The following is a 23,314-nucleotide window of genomic DNA, read 5'->3' on the forward strand; positions in this document are numbered from 1 at the left end:
TTGAGCCATGGCTCTGCTTGTTTGTATTAATTGGATATGATTGTCTCATAACCCTCACATGTTACCTTCGTGAGTACTTGGAACAATAGTTGTGAACCTATTGGTGCCTGGCTATTTCACAATGTTAGCTGATATTATGGCTTCTAAAAAAGTTCTGTAGGGTATAAGTATCATCATGGTCACCATTAATTAGCAGCATTATCACTAACACCATCATCATTATCATTATCAGCATCACCATTTGGATATTTTTTTTGAGACAGTTTTGAACTGTGTATTTCAGGGTAGCCTGAAACTTTCTAGGAACACCAAGCTGTGATTGTAGATGTGCAGAGTAGATTCTGGATGACTTTAATGTTCAGAAACACTCTACTAACAATCTTGAGAAAATAAACCACTGCTTTCCTTTAAATAATGGAAATAAAAGAGCAGGTCAATAATTCAATACTTGAGGTTGGAGCAGAATTAAAAATGTTTTCCTTGTTATTTTAGAGGAAGTCTTGACTGTAATCAAAGGAAAATGCTTGTTTCTTGTGAGAAAATCTAGAAGACCTAGGATCTGCCCATTCATGTCCTTTCTGTTTTATGCTCTAAACTTTTATTAAAGTGGAACTCCCAATATATGAACATTTGCATGTGATTTGTAACTTTGAATCCATTCAAAATAAGTGAAAAGTTCATTTTCAACATATCTAATAATTTAATAAAATTATATAATATGTATTTTACTTTTAGCTGAATAAGAAAATACTCTCCTCTTAACTCTATGCTACCAAGGAATATCTGAAAATGGCCAGTATTGTTTGAGCTCAAGATCAGAACCAGAGTGTAGAACTTCACAAAAATTCAAGCAGGAAAAATAAAGATTAATTTTTTAAGATTACTTAAGCTCACTAAAGAGACTATGAAAGAGTATTCTAAAAAATATTCAAAGAAGCAATTATATTTCAGTGTCTTCAAATCATTTCTAAACTCATATTTTAAGTGTCATTAAATATTCTCTTTCATTGTAAGATGATAGACAGTTTCAGTGCAAATTGTCAGTTTTCCCTAATTTTCTGCAGATGACTGTCAATTCTGTACCATCTCATCCAAGTTAACATAATGGACACCCTTGTAAAAATGGAAGGAAGATGTCTCATTGTGCTGCTCAAGAATTAAGTATTATCAATGATGCCTTATTTTAAATGTGACCAATTCATTGCATTTCGAATCACATTTCTCCCCTATTACCTCTGGAAAATGTTACTTTCCTCATTTATACATCCGTATTTCTATGAATGAGGAATATCAGTTTCCTCCTGACCCTCAAACACCCATCACAGACTGATGTGGCATGTATGTGAACATGCTCACCACTGAAGCTAGGCAAAACATTTACATGAATGCTTTATTTATTTCTTGATCTTGACAAGGCCATTAATGATGCAGTCCTATGCATTTCTGTTGAGTTGGGTTGAATGGGACATTTTATCTGGCCAAACCTCACCTTTTCTAAGCATTTTAAGTAGTGAGAAGAAAGCAGAGATTACATTTTGGATGACACTCAACAAGTGAAAATACATAAATACATGTGTATATCACATACATACAATTGTGTGGCAGGTAAAGAAAGTATCAGAAGCACAAATGTTGAAGATAGAAAAAGCGGTAAGAATTTGTAAGAAAAAGAAAGCCACCCACTTCTGACAATGCATTGAATGTCAAAGAGGAGTAAGAGGGAAAAATGGCCCAGGAGAAACTCAGCTGTTACTTTAAGTTTACAATGATACACTTCCTTCATGACTGTTCTATTGCATCACTATATACTTTGCAAGTAATAATGATGTCTTTAGTCTTCATCCATTGGAAACATGGTAAAATGATCTCATGAAGGACCAGTCCAAAAATGTCACCATAAAAACACAGGCCTTATGCACACTTCTGAAAGTCGTCTCATATAATATGTATAATTAACTTTAGCAGAAAAAGATATCAACAGTTACCTCTCTACATGTAGAGAAATAATGTAAATATTAAATTAAATTAAATAAAATTATGTGTCAGCTTGGATAACACAAAGTAAACTTAAAGACAAACAGAACCTCGTTTCATTGTAGAAATGCTATTAAAATAAATACAGGACATACCACATATGCTTAACAATCCACTGGACATTTTAGACTCCCCAGTAGTTCAAGATGAAGGCTTCCCGTGGACTCTTCAGCACCTATTAAAAAATACAAAGGTGAGAAATACTATTCTGACTAAAATGTGCTTCTGTCAAAGGATGATTGACTGTGATTGCCTATCATTTCATTCTGACACTTAAAATCTACCTACTAGCCTGGTGCCAGTGGCTCATGTCTTTAATTCTTCTTACTCAATAGGCTGAGATCTGAGGATTGCAGTCTAAAGCCAGCCTACGCAGACAAGTTGATGAGACTCTGATTTAACAGCAAAACACTTCACTGGTGGATTGGCACAAGTGGTAGAGCTCCAACCTACTGATAACTCAAGCTCTGAGTTCAAGCCCTGGAACAGCACATAGGCTTATGAATTGCTGTGATCATGACTTTTGTTTTGCTAAACATATAATGCAGCAATCTGTGTCTGTCTGGGACTTTCAAAAAGCCAATATAGACACCACATTGTGAAACTATACAGAAAAATAATCAAAGCACTCATTTGTTCCTGGAAAAGACTGTCTTACTGTGAAAGAGAAGCATTTGGAATTGCAATGTTTTCTTATCATATGTGCATTATTTCTATTCATGACACAGCATTATAAAAACTAGAGAATTCAGGCTGCTTATTTAATTTTTACCATAGATTATGTTTATTTTAGAATTTTTAAAATGTATATTCTTTATTTCTTTATTTTTTTTCCCCTTATGGTTTATACCGTTGTTGTTATTTATTTGAATCAGGGAAGGGAATGGGAAAAACAAGGTGATGAAACAAAGGACAAAGGGTGAAACAGTGTAGCAGTAATGTTCACAAGATAATATGTTGGAAATAAACTTTACAACTTGGGGGGAGGATGGGGGAGGGAAAGTGAGAGAAAAACATGGGAAGCGGTAACACTGTTCAAGAAGTAATATACTCAATACCTTAATAATGTCACAATAACCCCTCTATATATCACTTTGATAAAAATTTAAATCAGTTTATATTTTATAATTTTTTCTGAGGATACGGTGAACAACATGACATAGAACTCATTGATCTGACAACGTAGTTTCCAGTGCAACAACTTATCAAAAAGGTGACAATCATTTCAGTTCTATAAAACTTCACATGGAAATAACAAATCACAAAGATAAAGCCTCTTGTTTCCATATCCTGGTGTTCTTTTTGCTTAGCACATCCTATACCCTGGCCATTAATTTTTTTCAGAGTTATTTTCAGATATGTCCTAGTGTTCTGCTAGAGCCAGCCTTATTCCAAGATCTACCTATCTAACCACACTGCAAAGATAGGGTTGCAGACCTTTGGCATTCCACTTGGCTTCTTTGTTTAGAGGATATACTGTTAATTATTTTCTCAGGTTGTCTATGAATGGAGGTCCTACTGATATCTGCTTCCTGAATAGCTGGCACAACCAAGATGTGGAACCATACCTCACCTGGTCATCTTTTACATCTATATTCACACTTTCATGCAGTTTTCCCATTTTATAATTTATGAAACTACAGCCAATGAAAGTAAGCCTTTAGCAAAAGCTCACATTCTCATTTTAAGTGCTCTTACCACATTCTGAAATAAATGCTTACTTGCAAGATGAGAGCCAGGCTTACATACCATCTAGATCATTAGATTATATTAAGTCTATCTTCCTTAGGTGATTGAAAGAAAAAGCAGAAAGTTTTGTTACAAATGCAGAACAAAGGAGATGAGAGCTGCAACTTCAATGCTGTTATTTGTTTCATTTGGCAGTACTGGGAATCTAGCTTAGAGTTTCAAGGTTGCTAGACAAGTACTCCACTGACCATGAAGCCTCACACACAGTGCTTTTATTTTTGTTCTTGTTTTTCCGATAAAGAAAGTCTCATACTTTTACCCAGGCTGGCTTCAAACTTATCAGGTAGCTGGGATTATAGTTATAAATCACCTACCAGCAACATTTTGATTAAAACATACTAATTGGATGTAAAAATTCATGTTTAGAGTACTGAAATGGGTATGTGATTCTAATGTGTTTGCTATTTAATTTAGCTTTTTAGTTAGTAGAAAACATTTGAATCCATGTGTAAAATAAAAACCTGTGAAAATGTTTAAGGTTTTGAACAAAATCACACACAAAAGTGCTCAGTATATCTATTACAAATCCTGAGAGCCAATGCCATAGTCATGATTATGGTAAAATGTTGAAGAGACAAAATAATGTTGAAAGGGTCAATCAAATCCCCTAGATACATAAGGCCACATAGGATGAGACTAAATAAAAGGACTTCCAGGATATAGCAACAAGAGCCATATAATATCTGATTGTTATTCTTAATGTACTATGTTATTTCTTATCTCTTTTGCCGTCCCTTGGTTATCTCATATTGTCACAGTATCTTACCTTGTTATCTGATATATTGTAACTGTATATATAAATATATATACATTTATGTTTATTTGTTTATTTGAAATAGGATAGGGAAGGGGACAAAACAAGATGAGGGAAGGGGGTGAGGGGAGGGAACTGGGGAAAAAACATGAGAAAGCGTAGCAATGTTTGTGAAGTAATGCACCTTCTATTTGGTGAATATAATGTAACCCTTCTATTAATTACAATAAAATATATTAAAAATTGTTAGAATATAAGGCTGAGGAAGTGTTTGCTTAGTATGTGTAAGTCCCTGAGTTCAGTCTTTAATACTAAAATTATGAAAAGATATTAAAGTCTTAGTTGATGTAATTTGAACTAGATGTCCCTGGCTCAAAAATTCTAATCCTAGCTACTCAGAAGGCTGAGATCAGAGGATCAAGATTCATTGGAAACCAGCCCAGATAGAAGAATCAAAAAAAAACCACTCATCTCCAATAAACTAATTACCCTTGTTGCTCAAGGGGTATAGCTCTAGCCCTTAGAATAACAAAAAAATGCTAAGCAAATGTGTGAAGTCCTAAATTCAAGCCCCTGTACTTCGGGGAAAAATGCTGTAATAGTAGCTTTAGAGGGACTAATATTTCTTTTTTTTTTTTCCTGTTTCTTTTTTTTTTTTTTTTTGCCAGTCCTGGGCTTGAGCTCAGGGCCTGAGCCCTGTCCTTGGACTTTTCTCAAGGCTAGAGCTCTACCACTTGAGCCTCAGCACCATTTCTGGCTTTTTTCTATGTATGTGGTACCGAGGAATCGAACCCGGGTCTTCGTGCATGCTAGGCAAGCACTTTAACCACTAGGCCAAACTCCTGGCCCCGGGACTAATATTTCTTTAAACTACAAACATTTCTTAAACAGTTTCAAAATTTTATTGTTGGGGTAATATATAGAGGAGTTACAGTTATATTCATCAGGTAGTGAGTGTTTTACTTCTCTAATATTGATAAACCTTTTCATGTTTTTGTCCTTTCTCTCTCCCACCACCTCCCAATCATCTTGTTTTGCCCCTTCCATTCCCTACTTCAAATAAATATAGATACAATGCACAGGTAACAAAGTCAGATAAGTAATCACATGAGATTAAACGTAAGGGGAAAAAAGAGAAAAAAACTTACTGCACATAATATATTGAGAATAATAATCACAAAGGTAAATCTGTTGCTTCCATGCCCTAGAGTTCATTTCATTTAGTCTCATCCTATATGATCTTATGTACATAGCTTTTTAAGCTATTGTGATCCTCTGCTAGGAGAATCCTAGAAGCCTACAAATTATTACAAATGAGGAAATCCATGGAGCCTATTTTCCTTTGTGTCTGGCTTACTTCACTTAATATGATTTTTTCCAAGTCTTTCCATTTCTTTACAAATTCTGATGGCAGCATGAAATTCCTTTGTTTATAAGTACCATATCTTCTTGATCCATTCATTTATTGAGGGGCATATGGGTTGGTTTCATATATTAGGTATGGTAAGTAATGCTGCAATGAATATCAATGTGCTAGTAGCTTTAGTATTTCCTTAATTCTGGACATTGGATTTGCTGGGTCATAGGGGAGCTCTATGTTTAGTCTTTTGAAGAATTGCCATACTGCTTTCCAGAGTAGTTGAATGAATTCACACTCCTACCAGCAGTTAAACTACAACCAGTTCTGATTTAATCCTCATTCAGAGATTTAAATTCAGAAGTAAAGCTATGCACATAAAACCCATAAAATGTTACTGATTAGTTTCTTTTATTCATTGTATAGTGCATGAAAGAGCCCACCAGAATGCACAGTACTTTCAAGATGCTCAAGTGGGAGTTATACAGAGACCTCTTGGCTTATGAGGTATTTGGAGTGGGGAGGAAGGACATAAAAGAAAAAATAATCTTTCTGGACCTTCAATACGACTTGAAAATTTAAAAGGAAAAAGAGAACTCAACATTGGTAAAGTTTCTATGTAAATATTTTTCTTCAAGGCTAGACTTCTACCACTTGAGCCTCAGTACCACTTCCAGCTTTTTACTATGTATGTGGCCCCTCCAGTGATTCTTATACCTTTGTCAAGTTGAAAGAGGAAGAAGGATACTCTTTTCATAGGAAATACTGGCCATCTCACTCAAAAGGAGATTTTTTCCTCATTTATTGGAATTTTTATTTCCTATCATAAATAATTAGTGTAGGCTATGAACACAGAGAAAATGGTAGTGTTTATCAGAGAAGAATGCCCTGAGAATACATATCTTACATAATCCCATAAAGTCATAACATCTTATTATCTGCAGCCTCACCCATGGAGCTGTACCAATATTTGGGAAAGTTAGCTTTTGTCCTGGAAATGGTCTGTCCTACCCCATGGAGAGTCTCCTTATATTGAAAACTGACATTTCCAAAGTTCGATGCCAACTTCATTCTCTCACGTTTCCATTTCTTAATTATACTTACAGAACAAGAAGAGAAACAACAGAGTGTTTTGGTGCCCAGATGTGCTACTTACTGCTCCAAAACCTTATTAAATTTATTCATCATAAATTAAATCATACCTGATAAAGTGTTGTCCTACTTTAAAAATACAGAATGAAGTATAGAAATAGACACAAAGCATTATTTAACTGCCTCCCAAGTACCAGGAATGGATGGCTTTGGTCATGAAGCTAGTGAGAATAAATGTTAAACTGAGCAAAATAGTTCTTCACGTTTGAAACTTGTATTCAGTACAGTAAACCCAAACTAGACAATCTGAATGTTATTATCAATATTTCGTAGTGTGTCAGTAAGAGGGAAATTCTGAATACATGCTCTCCTTTTCTTTTGTTTTGTTGTTTTCATCCTTTCTTGAAAGAATGGCATTATAAAATTGCAGTGTAGTGATTTTCTTAATTAGTGATAAAGTAGGAAATGCACAAAAGTTTTTATCAAGGTATATTTTGCATAAAATAAATAGATTTAGTATATATCATAGGAATGATGTTTTTCAAAAAATAAAAAAGAAATTAGAAAAAAGAAATGATGTTTTCCTCTGAAAGTATATTTTGACTTTTCATTGACACCTAACCAATATATGTATTTTGTGGGCACAGTGTAATAATTCAGTACACGCATGCACAAGGAATCATGCTCATGAGGATAGTTAAAGGGGAATATGTCGTACAGTTATTCTTCATTCCAATATAACAAAGGAGCCAATAATTTTTAGCAGAATGTCACAAAATAGGTAAGCTAAAATTAAAAATAAAACTACATATTTCGCAATATTTATGTAGCAAATTAGCTATATTAGTTATTACAACAAGAGAGAAAGAAAAAATAAGGAGAGGTTTGAAGTCTGCTGCTCAGCAGAACTTTTATATATCAATGGAAAATATTTCCCAAGCTAAAAATGAAAACATGAAGATAGTAGGTCTTGATTGAATTTCTCAATGGATGCCACTTAAAAGGCATGTCTACAAACCACACCAAAGGAAGCTCTTCCACCTCCACCAGGCTTAATCCCATTTTAGTATGAAATGCACATTGCCTGCCCCTCAGGATATGAAAGAAGTACTTTTGATTCCTCTTTACTCTGCCTGGTATTAAACTGCTTGGTTTGGAGACTCCCAACAGAATGAGGAGAACAGTGCTCTGTATTGCTTTGGTGGCCAAATTTGTCTATTGTTCTTGACTTTCTTAGCCAACACATGGTAAGGATATAAGCTTTTGTACTTGCATTTATCTTCCAAAAACCCCAGAGGGAAAGAAATACAGTTATATTTTCTAAAAAAAATTAGGTCATTCAAGTTACAATTTTTTATTCCACTTAAGCATTACAAAAAGTTGAGAATGTCACTCTCACCCATGCTTTCTACCTCCTGTCCCCATCCACAAGTTTTATAGTTCATTTTTACTCTTCTAAATTCATCAATTATCTCAATTCACTTTCATATAAAAAATTCTATTTTTATCTTCATTGAAAGCATCTTGCTACATAGAGTGCTGACCAAGTTAAGACACAGGGGGTTTAACAAGGGCTAGTCTCCAGAAAAAAAATTGTATTATCTCCAGATCAAATTACTAATGATTGCATGCTAATGACTGCTTCACAAACATGATCCTTAATCATCAGAGCCACGACAAATCAAAACATATCAAAGCACAGAGAAACATGATGTGTGGTAGAAACAATTTAGTAACCATGAACAGATTTGAATTTTGTGGGGAGAAAAAGCCATTCCTTCTCATTTACTATACCTGAACAATGACTAGTATGCAGTCAAAAAATATCCATTTATTTTGCTGTATTAGTGAATACCTAAAAAAAAATCCATGCGTTTTGTTAGTCTTTCTGGTCTCACCTAAAATTGGTACAATAGGCTACACTTGGTACACATTTTCATTGAGTCATCCCTCCTATTTCTCACCATAAATTACCTCATTTCTTGTTCACACACACTACCTTTCCCTATTCATGTGTGGCAATTTTAACTGCCTATATGTATAATCCTTTAATACTTTTTCTAGAGTATAGTCACTTAATAAATCATTCCAAAGAAAATAAAAATGTTTTGGCATTCTAATTTAGATAGGTATATGGATATAGATAAATAGGTGGAAGACGAGAAAATATAGTTCAAGACAGTAATATGGATGGAGTGAATTTGATTACAATGCATTACATACATATGATGAATAATAGCACCATAAAGCCCCTTTTCATATTCAAGTTTTTCTAATAATAATATTGTAACTGGGATAATCTTTCTGACATACAGAAAAATCTTTTTTTTTATTGTAATTAGTAAAAGGGTTACATGATATTTGCCAGGTAGAAGGTGCATTAATTCACATACATTGATACCCTTTCACATGTCTTGGTACCCATTTCCCTCCCCCCCCACACCCCCCACCCGTCTTGGTTTTCCCCCCTTCCCTATCAAATTTCAAATATCCAAATACAAATAAATTCAATAAAAACCATATCTGTAAAATCCAGAAGCCGCAAAGGTCCTGTTAGATCTGGTTATGGGCAGCTTCTCAGGTTTCATCTGTTCTGAAAATTTCCCTCTGTTGCTGAGCTTTTTCTGGTGCTAGCACTTTTGCTAAAACAATCCTTTGCATTCTTTGCTCAACCATTTGCAGCTCTTTTAGAGTTCTGTTTTAATGTCACTTGCAAATGTGTGCCTCATTCCAAATGGGAGTCCCTTTAGAAATGTTACTATGGATTCCTGAAATTTCCCTCGCTGTCATTTCTCAAAGGAATGTTCCTCGCTTGAGCAAAAGATTTACTGTACATCTAGATTTTCTGATCTGACTTTGAGGCCATTATTCGTTAGGTGGCATAACATGGGGAAGCAGTTTGTTTCTTTCATTCCTCCAGTCTCCTCATTAATGAAGTGAGATACAAAAATGTCTACCTAGAGAGATAATGTGGGGATTAAGTAATTTAGTAAAAAGCAGCAAAGACATTATTGTGCAAAATAAATTTGTACAATAAATGTGACGATCGTTTCATATAATTATGCTTATCTGAATAATGAGTTGAGTACATGTTTGCCTTTCTCATAAACATGCCAACTCCATGTGACAAGGTCTGTGTTATAACCTCTGCAAATTTTAATTAGTAAAACTCAGTAAATATTTTGAAACTAAGTTAGTAGACTGAATTAATAAATCATAACTTTCAAAATAAATATTTTCAAAGAAATTATAATAGGGATTTGATTGAACTTAAGAGCAGGATCTCTGGCCATTTCAACATAATTTGAACCACTGATCAATCCTAGTTTCTTGAGCCACACAAAGTTTATAAAATACTATTTTATTACTTTTACTTTACCTTTTCTTTTTGTCAGTATTTGAGTTTGTAGTCAGACTTTCTACTGCCCTAGTCACATCTCTAGACCATTTAAATGGGCTTATTTTTAAGATAGGTTCTTGAATTTGGTTCAGAACTGCACCATGATCCTGTTTACACTTATAAATATTGTGTTTTCTTCCCAACTTTTCTACAAGCTCCGCATGAAGTAATTGTCATTAAAATGACAGTGACAGGTTTCAAAGAAGAAAGTAGATAGCAGTAAGAAAAAAAGAGAGAATAACATAGTAAAGGGGGATTGTTTATTATTTCCATATACAAGTATGAGAACAAAATAATAAAACTTGGTAACAGTTGTTTAGAAAGAGTGGCGTGGCTTATAAAAGGTAATAGGATGAACTTGGTGAAAGTCCATTCTATGCATGCATGGAATTTTATAAGGAAACCCTTTTGCACAATTAATGTATACCATGAATATGAGATGTAAAATATAAGGACTCATGGCACCTGGTGGAAGAGGCATAGACTCTAAGAAGAAATATAACAGACAAACAGGACTGAACTCAGATTACTTACCATCTGAGTCACTTAGGGAAAATGCTTCTTTTACCTTTTAACTGTGTCTTAAAATAGGTATTCAGGGGCTGGGAGTTTGGCTTAGTGGTAGACTGCTTGCCTAGCATACACAAAGACCCAGGTTCGATTCTTGGGACCACATACATAGAAAAAGCCAGAAGTGGTGCTGTGACTCAAGTGGTAGATCACTAGCCTTGAGAAAGCCCAAGGACAATACTCAAGCCCTGAGTTAAAGCCCCAGGCTGGCAAAAATAAAATAAAATAGGTATTTATTTATACCAAGTCAAAGCACAGTAAATTTCCTTTTGAACTTGTAGTCTTCCTGGTTATGTTGTCTTTGAGTGCTACCTAAAACTCCTTGAAGAGAAATTAGTTTTCATACTTGACATATTCTAAGTTAGAGATCTTAAAATATTATCTGCAGACATAATAAAATTCCTCCCAGCTACTTAAATTTTTAAATTTTTATTTTACACATATGTGTGCATGTATTTAAGACTAAACATACATATTGCCACATCTATTTTGTAAATTCCATTATGTGTATTCACACTATCACTGGCAAGGTCCAGTGTATGAAAAGCCATACCTGTATTCCAGGACATTTAAAGAATTGAATGTTGTGTGGGTACATGGACAAAGCGTTTTGTATATCATATGTTGGTGATATGTAAGTGTGTGTGTGTGTGTGTGTGTGTGTGTGTATGTGTAAAAGACAAAGAATGAGAAGATAGAGATAGACAGAGATAATTAATAATCAAAAATTCTAATGGTATAAAAGGGACAGTTTTATAACAGCTTAATTTTCTTCTACCTGCCCTTTGGTTGTACTGTGTGGGGCAGAAATTGGGGAAATTAATCAGTCTCTTCGATCTGGTAATTGGATTCACACATAAAGGTCCCCAAGCCTAACATCTTTTTGGTATAATTGATGGGAGACACTCTCACTACAATGTAAGTCTTAGTACTAAGTGTAATATAATGCAAATGCTTGACCAAATGATTTTGAAAGGGCACTATCCATTTTTCAAAATTAAACAACTGGCATTCTGTATGCCCAAAGGCTCTAGCACGGTACATATTATTGATTAAACTGGCATTTTAAAATTACTATAGTGCAAAAGAGCTCATTAAAATAGAAAACTTTTCTTTTTGCTTTTAAGAGCTCAAAACTGGCCAGAACACTACCTGTACAAATGTGTCACTAAAACACTGGTTGGACATTTTGTATCAGTATTCAAAGGCCCTTAGGTAAGATTTTATTTCACATAGTACTGTCTTTGGACTGTTTTCAGCGTACATAGATAGAGAAGCAGCAAACCAAGCCCTGCCCTTTAGTCTTGGAGTATATTTTCAAAATAAATTTTGTAATGAATAATCACGTTTTCACCTTATTCTTCAGTTTACTACTGTCTTACAAACAATAGGAGACTTCTCAGTACAGTTTTGCACCTACTTATCATTTTTTCTGAAAATGAGTTTGCTGAAATATTTCCTTCACTTACACTACACAAAATTAAAATTTAATAATCATTTCTCATGAGAATAGTATCATAATCATACCATGCCTGGCACTGGTGGTCCACACCTGTAATCCTATTACTCAATCCAGGTAAAAATTTATGTGAGATCTAGTTCTATTTAACCAGTCAAATGCCAGACTGGAGGTATGGCTCACGTGATGGAGCTCCAGCCTTGAATGAAAAGGCAAGCGAGAATCCAAGCTCCTGAATTCAAGGCTTAGTACTGGCACACAAACAAAGTTCTTCAATATGGTACCCCTTATTGGGCACACATGAAGTGATTTATTTAGTAACAAAGGTAGTATTCCATGTAGAGTATTGCTCTTAGAAAATGGACTTCAGTTAATTTTCAGTTTTATGTTTGTATTTTCTATTAAACACAGTTAAAATGGTTATGTGATGGGGCCGGGAGTGTGGCCTACTGGTAGAGTGCTTGCCTAGCATGCACAAAGACCCGGCTTCAATTCCTCGGTACCACATACATAGAAAAAAGCCGGAAGTGGTGCTGAGACTCAAGTGGTAGAGCTCTAGCCTTGAGAAAGTCCAAGGACAGTGCTCAGGCCCTGAGCTCAAGCCCAGGACTGGCCAAAAAAAAAAATGGTTATGTGAAGTGAAATTCCTTGGTTATTCTTAAAATGCAAGTGATAAATACTTTGACAAACAAGGCTTTTCATAAATATTGTGCTGGAAGCTCTGTTGTATATGTCTCCAGAGACAATGAATGATAGAGGGAAAGGAGTGGATGGTAAAGAGATGAGGAGAAGAGATGAGGAGCAGAGGAAATAATGAAAAAGAGGGAGCCAGACACGTCATCACAGTCAGCTGTTCTAGCTACTTGTTCTGGAAAATGTAACTTGTATTTTCTTGTACTACTAAAAATATCCATTTTTAGAAGCTTCATTGACATTTTAGTAAAGTACACATTCTCAAAATATATATTTTGATTATTTTTACAAAAAAACTTAAACCATTTTAAGGATATAGTTCTGTACTGCTAAGTAGATTCCCATTGTTGTGCAGCTGGTCTCTAGAACTTTCTTAGCTTGCAATCCTGAGGTTCTACCTATTTACCACTCACAGTTGCCCCTTTTCTCCGCCCATGTCATCCTTCTTCCTGCAGCTTTGAATATGCCAGGCACTATGGCTACTTGAAGTCTGGCAGACTGTATTGTCTGTGATGGGCCTTTACTCAGTAACATGTGGGAGAGAATTGCCTTTGCTTTTAGAAATGAATCATCTTTTCTGAAGTTATATATCTTATTGTGATTTCACAGGTGATACACAGAGGAGGTACAGTTACATAAGTCTGGTAATATATACATTTTTTCTGATCCATGTCATCCCTTTCCTGGATCTCCCCTAGTTTTTCCCTCCCATCCCCACACACAAGTTGTATAGTTCATTTTCCACATAGTGTCTAGTCAGTATCACTGCTGAATTTGCATTTGTTCACTCTTTGTCCCGCCTTTTTGTTTTTTTGGTGTCATCTCCTTATCCTTCCAAAGACAAATTAACTTACAAGACAAAAAGCAGACAACCAAACAGCAACGACAAGATTCATTTCCTAATGTTAATTTTCTAAAATATTTTATATGTTCCTGTGCACATAGGTATTGAGCCTTTGTGGTCCTCTCCTATGAATATTTTCTTTGAACTATGTAACTGCCTAGAGACCACTATAATTTATTATATCTCCATGTAGCTTTTGCTTTTAACCATCTGATGTGTTTATTTGTAGATTTATAGGCACACCCTACTTACCACAAATGAGGAAACTCATGCAATTCTTTGGGTGTGTCTTACTTTGCTTAATATCTTAATATAATATTTTTCAAGCCTATCCATTTTCTTCTTGCTTGCTTGCTTGCTTTTTCTTTGTCATAGGGTTTGATGTTGTCTCTGAGCTCTTCAGCTCAAGGCTATCACCCTAACCTTTGAGCCACAGTGACACTTCCAGCTTCCTAGTGGTTCTTTGGAGATAAAGAGTCTCAAGGACTTTAGTGCCGGGGCTGGCTTTGAACCAAAATCTTCAGATCTCAGCCTCCTGAATAGCTAGGATTATAGGTGTGAGCCATTAGTTCCCAGCCTTTCCATTTTCTTCATGCTCAGTCTTTCATTTTTCATGTTCTGTGCCTATAATCTATAAATTCAGTGCAAGTCCAATTTAAACTACTGTTTATGGCAATGAAGTCAGAATTGGGGGAATCTTTTCCTTTGTGTTTTTTAACTGAAAATATACAATGATTCAATACTTAATGTTAGTTCTGTTTTTTTCCTTTCCCTTCCTTTCTTTTCTATCATCCCATCACTTTCCTTCTCTATCTCTTCCTTCCTTCCTTCAAAAAATCAAACTTTTATATTCTGAGTTGCTCCAGGCTACAGCCACCACAACACTATAAGCCTAAAGCACATGAACTGTGCTGGGGTTGGGTCTTGATGATCAGATTACATCACTTTAAGGATTCATTGCATAATCTGAGCTCATTACTTGCCTGACATGGATTTGTCAAGACAAAAGGATGCACTTAAAAGGAAAGACTTCTCAGTCAAAAAAGCACTGAGCCAAGAACAAGCTCAGAAGTTATCAAAACAAACCTTTGCAACTAGGACTGAATTAGTTTGCTTGGACACAAACTAAATAATGTACCTGTGTTTTGTCAGTGTCTACACATAATCTATCCTATCTGCCTCAGGCTTTCTCTAGACCTAAAAATCTCATGCTGTCAATGTGATCGGTTACCATACTGCTTTCAATGGAAAAGTTTCACTGCTTCTGGTGACATGGTTTCACTAAGGGAAATGGCCTGAGGAAGGATACAGGTGCATCTGTCATTAAAAGACTGAAAGATATGTTCCTCACTTTAAAATGAACTGATAAAACAATGAGGGCTAATGATCACATTAATTTTATGTGAACACAACTATGTACAGGCAGTGAAATATAACAGCCCATGTACAAACTACTAACATTAGTTTGGGAAGTAAATCTCCTAGGAGTCACCTGCATGGTACTTATACAGGCATCACTAACACCATATTACAGATTCCATTTCATAATTTTCATTATTTTTTTCATATATTTTATTTTAATTAATAAAAGGGTTACATTATATTCACCATATAGAAGGTGCATTATTTCACAAACATTGATACCCTTTCTCATGTCTTGGTCCCCACGTCCCTCCCCTAACCCCTGCCCCTCATCTTGTTTTCCCCCCTTCCCTATATTTCAAATAACCAAATAAACATTATACAATATATCAGATAGCAAGGTAAAATGCTGCAACAATATGAGATAACCAAGGACAGCAAAAGAGATGAGAGATAACATAGTACATTAAAGACAGCACTCGTTATATGGGTTTTGTTTCTATATCATGGAGATCCTTTCAATTAGCGTCATCCTATATGGCCTTGTGTATCTAGGTTTTGCTCTGTTGTAAATCTCTGCTAGGAGAGCCCAAGGTTTCTACTGACTATAACAAATGAGGGAAACCATTGAGCCTGTGTTCCTTTGAGTCTGGCTTACTTCACTTAATATGATTTTTTTCTCCAGGAAGGATCACTACTACACTGTTGGTGAGAGTGCAAACTTGTTCAACCACTATGGAAAGCAGTGTGGCAGTTCCTCAAAAGACTAAGCATAGAGCTCCCCTATGACCCAGCAATTCCACTACTTGGCATTTACCCAATCATCCAGAAACAAGGACATACTAAACTCACTAGCACAACGATGTTCACTGTAGCACTATTTACCATAGCAAAGATATGGAACCAACCCAGATGCCCCTCAGTTGATGAGTGGATCAACAAGATGTGGTATTTATAGACAATGCAATTCAATGCTGCTGTCAGAAAGAACGACATCGACCCATTTGTAAGGAAATGGAAAGACTTAGAAAAAATCATATTACATGAAATAACTTTTATTATTGTACAACCATCTGTGTTATATGTCACTGTAATGTTTTCTCTGTCTTTCTTTCTCTTCCCAACTCATTTTGAGTTGTTCACCTGGATAGATGATATACATATATATATATGCCCAATAGATAAACAGATAGATAGATAGATAGATAGATAAATAGATAGATAGATAGATAGATAGATAGTCCTAGGTATTTTCCACTCCTGATCTTCCGTTGTCTTTGTAAAACCATCATCCTCTGAGGATTGGTGAAAACTGGGATCTGAGTCTACATACACAGTGAGATGATCAACTGACCATCTCTCTATCTGGTAGAAGACATGTTGTAAATAATGGCCTTGTCAGGGAAGCTCATCACGAGAGCTTTTCAGGTCCTTTTCAGCAACTGTGTGTAACCTTTAGGAAGTGAACAAAGTCAACAGAAACTTAGAACTGTGTGTAGTTTTCTCCAGCTAGAAGCATGGACCTTTACCCTACCATTGTAAGAAGATGTAATCACAGCTGCGAAAACTGGGAAGTGGATCTTCCCCTCTAGGAATGTCACCCCGCCATTGCTTTGTAGTCTTATGTAACCCTGATCAAAAGGCACAGTGTGTGTGGGTGCCTCAATTCCTGAATGACACAAACTACACCATTGTGTTATACGATGTTGTAGTCATGATTTATTATTACATAGGAAACAAAGACAATGTATATCAAGAAGACAGCATTATCCATGGTTAGTAGTGTACTGTCTGCTCATCATTCAAGCTAGGCTTTTTGCCTCCTCCTCCTCCTCCTCCTCCTCCTCTTCTTATTTTTACTAGTTGGTCCATTATTGCGATTAAAATGTAAAGAGAAATTGGGGTATTTAGAACGGCTGAAACCAGGGTTGGTAGTGGGTGGTGGTGTGGAAGGAAATGGAGAATGTGTAATGCTGTCTCAGCATGTGCTTGACCTCTTGTCAATCACTATAGCACCATCAATGGCAAAGATTCAGGGTTAAATAGGGAAATTGCTGCATTTAACAAAAAGAACTCTTCTCTGACAATATATTTTAATGGATGTCCAGAAATTTTCTTAATGGAATCAAGGTATTTGGCATACATTTTTATAATATTCCATTTTTATCTCTGAATTATTAACATTCTCATATCACATATAATCCAAAGCACTAATTTCACCAACATTGATTTTTCCTGATAATTCATTCTTTATTAATATTGGCCTGGTTGAAACAAAAGTGTTCTTGGAATTCATATTTTTTCTGTCCTTTCCTGTTCTTGCTCCCTCTTCCCTTCCTCTCTCTCTCTTCCCTCCCTTCTTCCCTCCCCCCCTCTTCCTTCCTTCTTCCCTCCCTTCTTCCTTCTGTCCGTCCCTCTCCCTCTCCTTCTCCCTCTCTCTCTCTCCCCATCTCTTTCCTTTATTTCATTCCTCAACAACTCAGGACCTCATACTGTCACTCAGGTTTAGTTAAGCTATACCTCTGGCTGTTTCCTGATGATTATTTTGGATTGATTCTTTCTCAGACTTCTCTGCATGAGCTGGATTTGAACTAAGGCATTCAGATCTCAGTGTGTGAGTAACCAGGAATTCAGATGTGAGCTATTAGAGCCTGGCTACTCTTAAATTTTGAGTTTTCTCCAAATAATGCACCCAAAACCCTTACTAACCTTAGCTGTATGGAAGCCAAAATATAGATATTATTGTTTCATTTTTCCAAAGTTGGAATCCAAGGAAGGAGAAATTAGGTAACTTGGTTATAATGACTCAGCTCGTAAGAGAATTGAAATTCAAACTAGAAGACAGAGTTGTAGAGCTCAAGCAGTCAACTGAATGGTTGCTGAATTAATTTTGTTGAAGGCTTTAGTGACTAGGGGTTGGAAAGCAGGATCACTTATAGGTTGGATTCTTATCTGTCACAGACTAAGCAAATTAGTCAGTTTAGGGGCTATTTTCAAATGCTACTTCCCTATTAAATGAGAAGGCATTGTCTTTTATAATTTTTTTTCCTATGTAGCTTGTGAAATTTACTGTAGGTAAACTGTACCCATTGAACTATCCCAACTGAACTGTCAGCACATTTTATGTGGTCCAAATCAAGCATTTCCATAAAAGGATGGGATCAGGGGAAGATATTTCAAATTTGTCACAATTGCCTTGATCATGAACAGAGCTATTTATATCTAGTAGACTTCGGTTAGGCAAACCTTATAATAGAAGATATCATTGAGTTCAGTAAAAACAGCTATTGTGCCATTTAGCTGCCACTTCCTCTTCTTCCTCCTCCTCCTCCTCTTCTTCATTCTTTCTTCTCTCTTCTTTCTTCTTTTGTGAGTCATGGGGCTTGAAGTCTGTGCCTGGGTGCTGGCCCTGAGCTCTTCAGCTCAATGCTAGCGTTCTACCTCATTGAGCCACAGCACCACTTCTGGTTTTCTGGTGGTTAATTGGACATGAGAGTCTCATGGACTTTCATTTCTGGGCTGGCTTTTAACTGCAGTCCTCAGATCTCAGCCTCCTTAGTAGCTAGGATTACAGACGTGAGCCACCAGCATCCACCTTCAATTTTGTTTCTTTAAGTAATAAATATACAAAATATTCAATGTCATTAACTGTCAGAAATATGGAACTTCAAATTAATATGTTCACATTGTTAGAATTTTTGCAAATGACTACATCCAGTTTATACAAAAAGAAATCAGGTATTCATGCACTCTGTACAATTTTTATTTGTATAGTTTCATAACAGGGTAATTTGTCAATATGATTATGTTTTGCACAAGTACATTCTAAGCAATTCTAGTTCTGGGTATGTATTTTAGGAAAATATGAACATAAAAGCATGGATAAGTAGGTAGCAGATATCAAGCAATCAATCAAATGATAAAATGGTACAGATCTTTCAGTGATTTCTAAGAGTGATTTGGGGAAAATAGCTTATGAGTATCAATAAGTGGGCACTTAAATAGATTACTGTACTTCCATACAATAAAATACAATAAAGCTTCTATTGTTGAATGAACAACAAATAATTGTAGAACAATATGAGAAGTCTAAAATCATTTCTTTTAAAAATGTTCTTAGAAGAACAAAAATATGTTACTCAATATATATATGTAGATATATATGCTTTTCACAATTAAAAATATGAAGACATAGACATATTATAATAAATCCATAATAGCTTTTAAGTGGTATATATTTGGTTTGATGAATGAACGTGATTTATTTTAATAAAAGTAACATTATTGAAATGATATTACAGTGTCTTTTTCTGGTAGTTTTAATGTTATGTATATTTCAATACTTACAAAGAACTTGACAATAAAGCATAAAAATAAATTATCTTTCTGTCTTTTATTTTCTATTTTATTATGAACTTGTAGATTTAGATGTTTTTGCAAAATAGGAATCTTTGACTCCTTCAGATATCTGCTTCTTTCAATGTTTTTTTTTTGTTTCAAACCCATGCCATCAGAAACTTTTCTGTCCTTCTGTTCTCACTGTATACTAATAGGTAGCTAGTCATCAAATTACTTGTAAAAATTATTCATGTTGAGATTATCTACTCCTGATCTTCCATTGTTGGGGTTGGCAATTCAGAATCTTGTTTGCAGCTTGCAGTAAACAACATCACTGGAATCACTGGTAATCTTGCTGTTTCTAGTGTGCCAAGATGGTTTTACCTGAAATCGCATATGAATCAAGGTTGCTCAAAAACAAATGAATTTACCAAATAGGGAAAGAGGCTCTCACATTTATTCTAAAACTACTCTTAATTTCCAAAAATAAAGTGCTTCAAGTGCACTTAATGACTTTTTCAGTAAACAATAAATGTATTCATTCATGTCTGAGTATCTTACAGGAATCGAGAAATCTTGGGAAAACAATGAGAGGAAACTGTTTTAAATCAACTTACACTTCAGTAGAAGAATAAATCAAATTAACAAAGACTCATAATAATAGGGCATGGGAAGCCATAGGAAGCTAGTCACTTTTAATGCAACGTCAAAATCCGTAAAGTTAATTAAATGCCTGGCTTCACTAAAAGGGAATTAAAATGAGCAAAAGCAGTTGATTTCGCCCTATCAGAAGATATAAATTTGCATAATAAAAGTAGCACGATCAAAATTTTTATTCAATCGTCCACTTAGTGTCTATAAATCTTTTGACAAGAGTATCTGTCCTTGAGCTTCTTTTTTTTCATTTATTTCTGAAGAGAATGTAAGAATTAATCCACATAATCTTAATATGTAATCTTCTGGGATGCAGGAATGGGAATCATATTCTTTCAAAATTTTATGAATATTGTTATTTCCGTCTATTCAAGTAGCCTTTTATTCCTAGATGATTAGAACTCCATGTGAACTCACAAGGCAACTAGAGGGGAAATTCAATTTAAATCTTGAAACCTTCGTATAAGATAATGATCCCTAGCTCTGCCCTCATTTCCTCTTCTTCTTGGTGTTCTGTCTAGACCTGCTTCCAATTACTCATTTATCATAACATCCCAGCCCTTCTGCTCCATGTATCTTCTTGGAAGAGGCTATTTTTTTCAGTGCATAACTTCTGAAAATGGAATTCCACTTTACACAATAAAAAGAACTACTTCAAGAAACAATTGCTTCACCTCCTTATAATGTTCTTCCAAGCGTTATGAAGAGCCACAGTATATTAGGAATTGTTTAAAAAATAAAATTGGGTAGAGCACTTTCCGAACCATAGCTGATCTTAAGGCCAAAGTCTGGGTCTTTGTCATCCAACACCATAGCTGCTATCTTGAAAAAAAACCCAAACATAACAAAACAGACCTACATTTGCACAGATTGAGAGAAATTGACATATCGCTATGGAACATTGGGAGAAAATATTTACTATAAATATGTTAAGGAGTCATACTTTGGCCTCATCGGTTGATATTTTTTTCTTGGTAAATGGAATCCACATTGCCGAGCAGACTGCAAAGCACTAATCAGTTGAAAAGAAAAAACACCCAGGATATTTCTTATTGGTTCATTTCTTTTTGTAATTTGCCTGAAATTATAGAGAAAATGCAATGTTGCATTTTTGCAAAGAAGCATACATGTTTTTCTCTAGATGATTTCATAACTTAATGTTAACAGCTTAAATAAAGACGTTGAACCCCACAGTCTGTCAAAATTAGTTAAGGCTTTATTGATTGAATCATTGCTAAAATGGATATTACTGAAATCTTCAAAAGTGGCAGTATGTATGAACTACTTAAGTTTTGAAAATCACCTCCTAAACTGTTATATGCAATAATACATATCCAATCAATGTGTGTGTGTGACAGACACACACACACACACACACACATGCACATATTTGAATTTGAGGATTAAGATTTAGGAGATATGAAATATTGATTGCCTGGTATCCAGCACTTTGTGCTTTTATGTTCTGTATTGCAAGTTTCTTTAATAATATTTGCATCATAATATTTTCCCAATGATCTATTTTATCTACAGTGCAAATCCATTTATGACAGGCAGTCAATAAACCCCATGTAAAAGTCTCTATTCTATCTCTTTAAGTTAGAAGTCTCCCATTCAAAAACTATGAGAGATTTTCAATGGAACAAGAGACCCCAAATATCAATGTCACATCAAATGCTTTAGTGAATTCAGAGTTCTCCATCAAAAACACGGCCATACCACAGGAGCTTCACGTCCCGCGAGCCGAGTTGTATTTTGTCATTATCTAGGTGTCCAAATATTTAACAACCTAAAGAGCAGATCCTTTCCTTTTTTGAGGAAAAAACTCTGCATTTTATAGAACAATTTTAGATTAAGGTCACAGAAAAAATTAGCTCCTGGACTCAGCCAAAAGCACCTCATACCAAAGTAGCAACTTTGTTATCCTCAGTAAATGTCCAACAAGGCACTTTTATTAACCAAAGTCCATATTTTATTTTTGCATTATTATTATTCTGGGCAAGGCTGGGGTTTAAAATCTTGGCCTTTCAGTGACCCATTTCCTCATCCCTTTTTGATTTAGTTTTCTGCTAGGATTCCATGCTTTCTTCCTGTGCTAGACTCAAACTGCAATCCTTCCTATGTAGATGGGATGGGATTACAGGAATATACTACTGCCTGCAGTCAAAGTCCATCCACTAACATGTATTCCTGATGTTGCACTCTGTATGTTCTGACCAGTATGGGATATTTATCACCACAAGTGTCTCCTATAGAACTTTTCCACAACCCTCAGGTTCTTTCTCCATCTGCTCAGTTCTTCTGTCTCAACTCCTGACCACCACAGATCTCACCATATCCATAGTTGATGTCTTTCTTAGAATGTTGTACATGACAGTCAGAATCCTATACTTTGTAGCCTTCACACACTGATTCTTTCTTTATTTTCTTATAATGGCTTAATAGTCATTTGTTTTTAGCATTGAATAATATTATATTTTCTAATGCGCCACTGTTTATTCACCATGATGCACTGCAAGACATTTTGATTGCTTCTGAGTTTGAGCAAAAATAAAGCGTCTGTAAACATCCGTCTTCATGTTTTTCTGGAGATGAAAGTTTTAAACTCATCTACACAAATACGGATGCATGACATTGCACCCAGCCATTGTTAAAGAAGGAATTCAGTAGATGGATTTTATATGAAAATGTATTTGGTTTCCTAAGAATCTGTTAGAGCATCTCACAATGTGGCTGTATTAGTTTGCTTCCTACCACAGTGAGTGGTAGTTCCTATTGTTTCAAGCGCTCAACAGTACTTGATAGTGTTACTGTTCTACATGTGGTTAGTCTAGTACATCTATAATATCACTACCTACACTATGTTATCATCTTTACATGCATTGCATATCATACATATATTACAGACTTAAATTAATGGGCAAGCTTTAATAACTTATAATGGAGAGCATTTTTCATAGGTTTGATCATTTGCCATCTATATATCTTTATTGAATTTCCTCTTACAT

The 23,314-nt window shown here is 35.2% G+C and overlaps 1 protein-coding gene across 2 annotated transcripts in view; it reads right to left on the minus strand.

Annotated features, from left to right (window-relative positions):
• The window catches only part of Lingo2 (leucine rich repeat and Ig domain containing 2), a 1,035,214-nt gene that overhangs the window by 605,505 nt on the left and 406,395 nt on the right, over positions 1-23,314 (minus strand). Inside the window, exons 1-2 of one of the 2 annotated variants that reach the window (XM_090330082.1) lie at positions 16,200-16,287; positions 2,130-2,209 (exon numbers count right to left, since the gene is read on the minus strand). The gene's annotated coding sequence lies outside the window, so the exon portion shown is untranslated. Of the gene's footprint in view, positions 1-2,129; positions 2,210-16,199; positions 16,288-23,314 lie in introns of those variants that run through there. The other variant, XM_090330081.1, reaches the window with a different exon arrangement.

Source organism: Megascapheus bottae, chromosome 3, assembly GCF_031878675.1.
Source record: "Megascapheus bottae isolate mThoBot1 chromosome 3, mThoBot2.hap1, whole genome shotgun sequence".
In the NCBI taxonomy this organism is placed as follows: Eukaryota; Metazoa; Chordata; class Mammalia; order Rodentia; family Geomyidae; genus Megascapheus; species Megascapheus bottae.